Source organism: Leptonychotes weddellii, chromosome 3 (assembly GCF_054177405.1).
Source record: "Leptonychotes weddellii isolate Sample4059 chromosome 3, ASM5417740v2, whole genome shotgun sequence".
In the NCBI taxonomy this organism is placed as follows: domain Eukaryota; kingdom Metazoa; phylum Chordata; class Mammalia; order Carnivora; family Phocidae; genus Leptonychotes; species Leptonychotes weddellii.
In genome coordinates, this window is record NC_138371.1 from 52,205,511 (window position 1) to 52,214,614 (window position 9,104).

The following is a 9,104-nucleotide window of genomic DNA, read 5'->3' on the forward strand; positions in this document are numbered from 1 at the left end:
AAAAAAAAAACCTGTTTTCTGGACTCTCTGTTCTGTTCCATTGATCTGTTTGTCTATTTTACATCAACACTACACTGTTTGGATTCCTTTAGCTCTGTAATTGCAGGTCTTCATAAGTGGCACCGTTAGTCCTCCGACTCTTTTCTTTTTCTAACTTACTTTGCCTATTCTAGGTCATTTCCATTTCCATACAAATGTTAGACACTTTTTGTCACTATCAATAAGAAAGCAAGCTGATATGTTTATTGGGATTGTATTGAATCTATGGACCAATTTGGAAAAAGTAACATTTTAACAATATTGAGTCTTCTAACCCATAAACAAGGTAACTTTCTTCACTTATTTAGGTCTTCCTTATTTCCTCTCAGTAATATTTTTGTAGTTTTCAGGGTACAGATACTGCATCTTTTCATGTTTATCCTAAATATATCTTTTTGTATTTATCCTAAATATATCCTAAAGATATCAATTATAAATTTTGTCCATTATAAATATTATTGTTTTTTAACATCAATGAATTAAATTATTGTTATCACTTGAGACTTCTGAATCTTTATTGTTAGTATGTAAAAATACAACTGATTTTTATATATTGATCTTATATCTTACAATATTGCTAAATTCAATTATTGGTTCTAACCAATAATTTTGTAAATTCCATTAGATTGTCTTAAACAATAACATGGCTTGTAAATGAGGATAATTTTATTTCTTCTTTTTTCAATTGGGATGCCTTTTATATCTTTTTCTTGACTTTTTCTTGACTGATTGCACTGGCTAAAACGTTCACTTCAGTGTTGAATACAAGTGGCAAATGCAGACATTCCAGTCTTGTTCTTGACCATAAGGGGAGAGGATTAAGTCTTTATCAATAAATATGATATTAGCTGTAGGTTTTTTGTAGATGCCTTTTATCAGGTTAAGGAAGTTCCCTTCCCTTCCTAGTTTGCTTAAAGTTTTTATGGGATATGAATGTTGGATTTGGTCAAAGGATATTTTATGTCTATTAAGATGATCATGTGGGGTTCTTTTTAAGTTTTTTATATGGTGATTGGTTTTCTAATGCTAAACTAACCCTGCATTCCTGGGAGAAACCCAACTGATCATGGTATATTTTTTATGTGTCTTTTATATGTTATTGAATTGATTTGCTAACATTTTGTTCAGAATTTTTCCATCTATACTTACAAAGGATAATGGTCTCATGTGGTTTTCATTTCTCATACAGAATTAGTATTATTTCTTCCTTAAATATTTTTAAAACAGCTTCTTCATTGAGATATAATTCACATATCATAAAAGTCACTCATTTGAAGTGAGAATATTTTGCCATTGGATTCCACATTGTATCCCTGGCCAGGTTTTTTTTAAGACTTTATTTATTTATTTATTTATTTATTTATTTATTTATTTATTTGAGAGAGCATGCAAGAGAGAGTGCACGAGTGGGGCGAGGGGCAGAGGGAGAGGAACAAGCAGACTCTGTGCTGAGCACAGAGCCCAACATGGGGCTTAGTCTCACAACCCTGAGGGGGGACCTGAGTCAAAATCAAGAGTCGGGTGCTGAACTGTGGGTGATGAACTGTTTCAGCTTTTGTATGTCTAAAAGTTCTTTACTTCACTTTCATTTTTAAAAGATTTTTCACAGGTTTAGTTTTAGCTGGCAGGTTTGAGTTTTTTTCCAGAACTTTAAAGATGTTGCCCTACTGTCTTCCTGTTTGCATTGTTTCTCACAAGAAATCTGCTGTAAGTTTTTTATTTGTTCCTCTATCCATAAAGTATCTTTTTTCTCTGGCTGCTTTTAAGATTTTCTCTTTATCACTAATTTTGAGCAATTTTAGTATAGTATGCCTTGGTGTCATTTTCTTCATGTTTCTTCTTATTATTATTCATTGAGCTTCCTACGTATGTGAGTCTTTTTCATCAAATTTGGAAATTTTTCAGCCATTTTTTTCTTCAAGTATTTTTCTTTTTCTTCCTCTCCTCCTTTCTTCTCTCTCTTGGGTATTCCACTATTATATGTATTACGCTGCTTGAAGTAGTCCCACAGCTCACTGATGCTCTTTTAATTTTTCTGGATCCTCTTTGCTCTGCATGTTTCATTTGGGATAGTTTTTGTAGCTATGCCTTCAAGTTCACTCATCTTTTCTTCAACAGTGTCTAATCTGCTCTTAATTGCTCCCAAGGTTATTTTCCATTTCAGACATTGTAGTTTTCATCTCTGGAAGTTCAATTTGCATCTTTTTCTGTTTATCTTGTCTCTACTTACTTTTTGAACATCTGAAATACAGTTATGACTGTTTTAATGTCTTCTTATGCTAATTCTAACATATAGGTCAATTCTGGGTTAGTTTCAATGGGTTGATAATTCTTCTATTTATGTCATCCTGCTCTCTTATATTCCAGGTATTCATTGATCAGACATTACACATTGGATTGAGTTCTCTACAAGAAATCCCTAGTCCATGCTCTTATGTGCTCAAGGAGCAGATGTCTAGTGGGGGGAGGCCCATGAATGAAGTGGGCCAGGAGGAAGCAATCTTGGGCACATGTGGTGCTTCAAGGGCAGTTGGGGTTCACATTGACATCAGGAGATAATAGGGCACTGTGACAACTGTGGCAAACTATAGGAATCCCCTTTGTAGCTCCAAACAACTCACTTTCACCTGAACACCTGATTTAAATCGGTAAACTAGCAGTCCCCAGTCCTGAATGCATGCTGTGGCAGGCTTAGGCATAGGAAGCTATAGTAGGTCTTAAGGGGACATCTAAATAAGATAGTGATTATGCTGCCCTGAAGAAGATGAGCCATGAGGGCCTGCTAGCATGTTCATTCCCTGTCAGTCACCATTCCCTACTGCTCCAGTTTGGGGGGGGTTTGTTTGGTTGGTTGGTTGATTTTTTGCAGCTAGGACCCAAAGTGAACCATAGTGGCAGCGACTAAGCTCACACATCTCAGAACTTTCTAAGCACATCCTTTATGTTCAGCTTCCATAGTTCACACAACACAGATTATTCACAGATTACAGGCTCCAGAGCAAACAAGCTTCCCAGAGAGGAAAGGGAAGGAACGGAGCTGGGCCTGGACTAGAAGGAATAAGGCTTCAGTAGCCTGGGAAGTGCAAGTATGAGGCCACCTGGTGAGAGCTGAGGAACTAGGTAGAGCAGAAGGTGGAAAAATAAGCCACCCATGTCTTTTAAAGGGATGAACTTGGGTTGAACCCTCCAGTATTGGCTTTGTGTTGATATTCATGTGTCCTTGGGAACCTCGGAACAAAGCTATAGTTATTTGTAGATCAGTTCCACGTTTTCACTTCACCTTTTTTCAATGCCAGCAGCAATTTTTAAAACTAAAACAACTCCATCTAGGAAAGGAATTGGGGTCATGCAGACCATGCTGCCTCTGAAAGCCAAGGCTGCAGCAGCTCTGAGGAGCGCCTCTCTCGCTAACTTCCGAGGATGGCATCTCAAGAGCAAGGGTACAAGATGGCCTTTCAGCCTTTCTAAATCCACAGCAAACAGGTTATCCCAAGAGCTTTTATTTTTTTTGGGGTGGGGGGAAGCTCATGAGTAGCCTCTAAAAGGACATCAAATCGAAAGTAACTGACTTGAAGCTTCCCTGTATTTAAAAAGCCATAGTGGGTTCTGCCAAAATAACTTATTCATTTTGTGCAATATTCGCTACAAATCATAGATGCTGGTATTACATTGTTTTAATGCACACGGAGAAGTACACTGAAGGGGTCCTTGGGAGTCAGGGGCAATAGCTGAGGCTAATTGAATGAGGAAGACAAAACATTTGGAAGGCTGGGGAAGTCACTAGGAGTAGATACTAGAAGCCCCAAATGGGTAAAATTGAGATGAGTTAGTAGAGCGGTTAAAAGAGAGAACTGCAAAAAAAGGGAAAACCTGAGTTCTTATCCCAGATTTTTCATCTTGGGTCAATTATTTAACCTCCCTAAGCCTCAGTTTCTTCATCTGACTAATGGGTATGATATTAGCCCTTCCCCCATTGAATTCCTGAGGAGACTCAATGAGATAACATAGTGCTTTGCACTGTGTCTTGTTCAGAGTAAGCACTCCCTAGATGGCATCTAGAGGCGCAGCAGCAGATGAAGACAGCCACAAGTACTAGAAGAGCATAAGTGGGGCAGTGGATGGTCATCAGATGAGAAGTGGGCCAGAGGGAAGCCGGCAGCCAGGCACAGGTTGAGGGCTGGAGAGTTTCACATCTCTAATGTAGCACCTGAGTCCAGGTTCCTCAATGCTGCCTGCACATTAGAATCAGGTTTAAGAAGCTTTCATTTGTTTGTTTTGTTTTTTAGTACCTCACCCCCTGCCCCATACTGAAGTAGTCTGGTGTGGGCACAGAGCATCAGTTTTTTTTTTTAATGTTCTTAATTTCTTAAGTGTTTCTAATGCACAGGCGGAGTTGAGAACCACCGGTTTAGATGATGCAGATCTATATCTTGAACTCTGTGCCAGAGCACAAAAGAGCTCCCGAGGAAAAGGAGGGAATCTAGAATGATTCCTGGGATCAGCCATTTCCTGAAATGGGAATGACCATGGGAGCACAGACTCAGCAGTGAAGCCCTGGGCATATAGAGGTGTATATGAGGCCACTCCTGGCTTTCTGGAAGTCACTTGGGGGTGGGGACGGCAGATGTGTTCACAGATCATGGTAGGGCAGAGCAATAAAGGCTCTAGGAGCCAGGGATGCACCAGGACGCAAGAGACTAACTCTTGCTTGGACAGACTTTGCAGAAAGATCATGTGCTCAGCAGTGCATGGGATAACCTGAGAAGACAGAAAACTGGGGGGAGAGGAGAGAATGGGCTGGAGGCCACCAGCCAGCAAGCAGGGATGGAGAAGAGAAGTCTCGGAAGGCGGGGTGGGGCCACGTGAACCAAAACCCGATGGTGCTTTGGGCAAGCCCTGCTTGTTTCCCAGCTGTTGAGTGAGGCTTTCCCTTCTTCCAGAGTCTCCCCACCAGCACCATTGCTTTGTCCCGGGCCCCAGTTCTGTGTAGACACTCTGCCTCTCCCGTAAGTGGTGGTCATTCTGTCTTTCCCTGTGTGGCCTTCGGGGTCCCTGCTGCTGAGAGGCAGAATGGCTACATGGAATTTGACGGTGCTTTCTCGCCTTTCTAACCACTGCAGACTCCTCCAACTGCTCAACCTCTCTACAAGCAGCATCTGCCACATGGCTTTCCAAACCCCATCAGCCCAGACACTGATTCGCCGGGCCTTTTCGTTCTTTCCCCCTTGATGGCCTTCACTGAAAGACTGGTTTTCCCACAGACATGGAAGTTACATAGTGTCAGGAAATTGGAATTTGCATAATCTTTGGGGAAAATTCCTTCCATCTTGCCAAGATATTAGGACAGTAATGCATCTTTATTATGCTGCTTAAACCCTGTTGCAGGTCATCAGCCCAGATAAGTAATTTATTTTTGTTTAGTTTCATGTTTTGTTTTTTAGTTTCCCTGAGACTTTCTGTGAGGTCAGCAATTAGCTTTGAGCTCTAGCTCCAGAGTTCTCCAAGGGTCCAGCAATAGCTATCACATTAGGGGTGGACAGGAAAGGGCTTACCAATACCCCCAAAAACAATCCAAAGTTGATCTTGTGCTGATTTCTAGAATGTACACACACACACACACATTTCATAATCCATATATACCAGAAATATATACACACATAAACATACATGTATGTACACATAGATGTGTGTATATATGTATATATAATTTATGACTATGAGAAAGTATTAGCTGTGCTTCCAAGCCTTAACCCAATCTACAGCCTTAAATTATTCTCTCTGGCAAGCTTTGAACCCTCTCCATGGAGTAAATTTCCATGTGAAAGCATTTAGCTCCATTTAAATCAAGTCCAAAGATTTAACTATCCAGTATTGCCTTTTCATAATCTGCTTTAATTATTATTGATTTGTATGTTTGGAAAGTGCCCGGAGATGATAAAGGCCTCCCATCTGTTTTGCCGCTGACCATTTGCTGGTTGATCGCTAGCTCATCCTTGGCTCTTCAATTGGTCTCTCTTTAGCACTTCTGCAGATGGTTACACCTCCTGCCCCACAGAGGTCCCTACTCCTGCAGCAAATCAAATTATCAATAAAAAACAAACTGGTAAATAATAGGCAATTAAATAAAATCAATTATTCAAAAGCAGATTTAATTTGGGAAGGCAATTGGAGCTTTGTTCAGTAGTGAAGAGAAATTAAAAATATATGTATATTTAAAGTATTAAATATTAAAACATATATTAATATAATATTCTAAAATAGATAATATTAATATACTAAGATACTAATACTAATATATATAATACTCATATGATGCATAATATTAATATACTTAATATATATTAATATATATTCTAATACATACACACACAAACACACACACATTAAAATCGAAACAGGACAATCAGGGAGAAATTTCTGCCCAGTGCTTAACCAGGGCAGGGCGCTGTGTAATAATAGCCCTTCTCCGTTGATCTATGACAAGTCCTATCTCCTCCACGTTGTCTAGGTATAGGCTCTCAAATTTTCGGTAGGGGTCTGAGAATTTTTAGTTATCTTTTGGTCTCTGAGTGACTGACAGTGACAGAAGAATAGCCCGTTGTAGTCGTGCTGTGGGGAAAAGGCTGGGATTGTGGTAGAGGAAATTAAAATGTTACAGAACATTTCAAATCTACCAACAAGTTTATAATTATCACCAGTAACTTGTCCTCATAGCGTCATCATTTATACTTATCCATGTGGAGAAGATAAAGTTTAAAACTCATTTACACCACTTCTTAGGGTTGAGTAAAAGAGATCTAGCACAAGTCTTCCCCTCCACGACAGGAAAAGAACTCAGCTGCTGTGTGACATAGAGAAAAATCAGAACTTGAGTTTTGTAGATCACTATGAAGTTGTAAAAATAAAGAATAGCAGGACTTAAGAATATGTGACAATAAAATCCCTCTTTTTCAGTAAATGGTTTCAGTAGAAACCATTCCATATCTGTGTTCTAAATCTGTTCTAGTTCATTTAAATATAATTTAAAATGTAGGTTCAAGTGGGAGGGAAGGAGGGAGTAATTTCTCCTTTCAGAAATAAAGCAGCTGGGGATATGTTTATATGGGACAGTGAAAATACTAAACAAATTAATGAAAATTAGCTTTCTACAGCTTAAGCTTTAAGGTCAGCAGGAGATTGGTATTAGAGCGAGTAGGCAGGGCTGTGTGCCAGGGAAACCTGTTTTGGAAAGGGAGGTCTTGGAGCCAGTGGATGTGCAGACATATTAGAAACATGAGATCATCCAGATAAATGCAATTCGTCAAACTGCATGCAGCAAAGAGCTTACTTCAAGGCAAAGATGATTCATTCGGAGAAAGAGGTAGGAGGTTAGAGGTGCACGAAGGAGTGAGTCATTTAGGATGAAATTCAACAAATACAGCAAACAAACAAATGCATGCCTTCTTTCTTCTAAGTGATAAGGAAGGGTCGTCTGCTCTGAATCCCTGAAGACTGAAATCACGTCTGGCTCTGCCCCAGAAATGCCTTGATTCTAAAGGAAGTTCCATTATGAATTTCCATGTAAGTGGGAGAGAAAACTTGCAGTTGTTAACGTTTTCTCTAAATCAGAAGTTTATTTTAGGTTTTTACATGCAAATTCCTTTTTGTTTCTCAATCTGGAAAAAGGGGACTATCTTAATTTTTTTCCCTTGATATTGAATAGTCATTCCCCACATAGGGTTTTTGTGTGTGTTTATTTATAGAACCCAGAGATTTAAGATATGTGACTCAAAGTTATTAAAAATTGCTACATTATGGTGACTCAACTACATTTGTGATAGCCTGGGGAAACAAAACTAATAGACAAAAACCAACCAAACAAAAAAAAGCAGCTTAAGTGACTTTATGCACTACTTGTTGCTTTTGGCTCCGGGATTTGTCTCCCTTACCCTACTGGTTCCTAAAATTGAAAGGATATACTTTGGATCCAATAGAAGGACCCAAATTGGCCTTTTCTTATACTCTTTTTCTTTTATCTCTGGTCTATTTAATGACTACATAACCATGCTTGGAAACATTTGACAAGAATATCACCACTCCCTATTGCTATGCCTGGGCAGACATCACTAATTGATCATGGCACTCTCCTCAGTGCGTTTGGACAGAGTCATGCAATTTTATGCAATGTTCCAAGCAGCCGCAGGAATTAACATGTGAAATCAATCCTATTTGAGGTCCTAGGGCCAGTATCTCAGCTTTTGAAATTTTAAATACACAAGGCAGGGTGAGAATCATGCCAAAGCAGCACTTTTTTCATAACTTATATATACCAGAAACTAGAAAGAAACAATAAAGGAAGTAGCAGCGTTCATAATCTATTATTTTGTTGCTGTTCACTAAATGGATTTGTTCTATGTTGGTTGCTATTTAAATGCAACGTAATTACATATTATGGAGTGTGTGTATATACTACTTTATAGAGGTTATTATTTAGGCTTTGCCATAACTATTTTTGTTTCATTAGAATACATAAATACTTTAGGGAGGGAGGCTTTTTTAAGACGAAAAGATGGTTTTTAATTATTATGGCTTTCTTTGCTTGGAGCTGATTTTCATAATTAACACATATTAGAGTCAAATGTAACCATGTATTTTATGCTCACTGGAGTATACAAAATTTAACTTCTCTCAATGGGCTGTTTGTGCAGTAGAGTTTTCACAATGGCCTCTGTACACTCTGATAATGGTAATATTATGTTAATGTGCCAATCTTTACCATCTATACCATCACTGGTATTAGATCAAATTTTTGCAGAGTTTACACAATGTCACATTTGCTTGATGAAAATGTCCATAGTGAAATTTCATTTTAGCACTTCAAGACTCAGATCAGGTGCACTGATCAGCAGGTACAACCTGAAGGGCTAGAATCAGAACAAAAGAGGTGCAGAACTGTGTTAATGACTTTGTTAGAACAATACAAATTGCAAGCCTGAAGCTCTGTCCTAAACTTAATTTTTGCTACCAGTGTTTATCAGAGATGGACTAGCTCTTCACCAGACCCATTTCCTCTTCTTCCTGGTCAC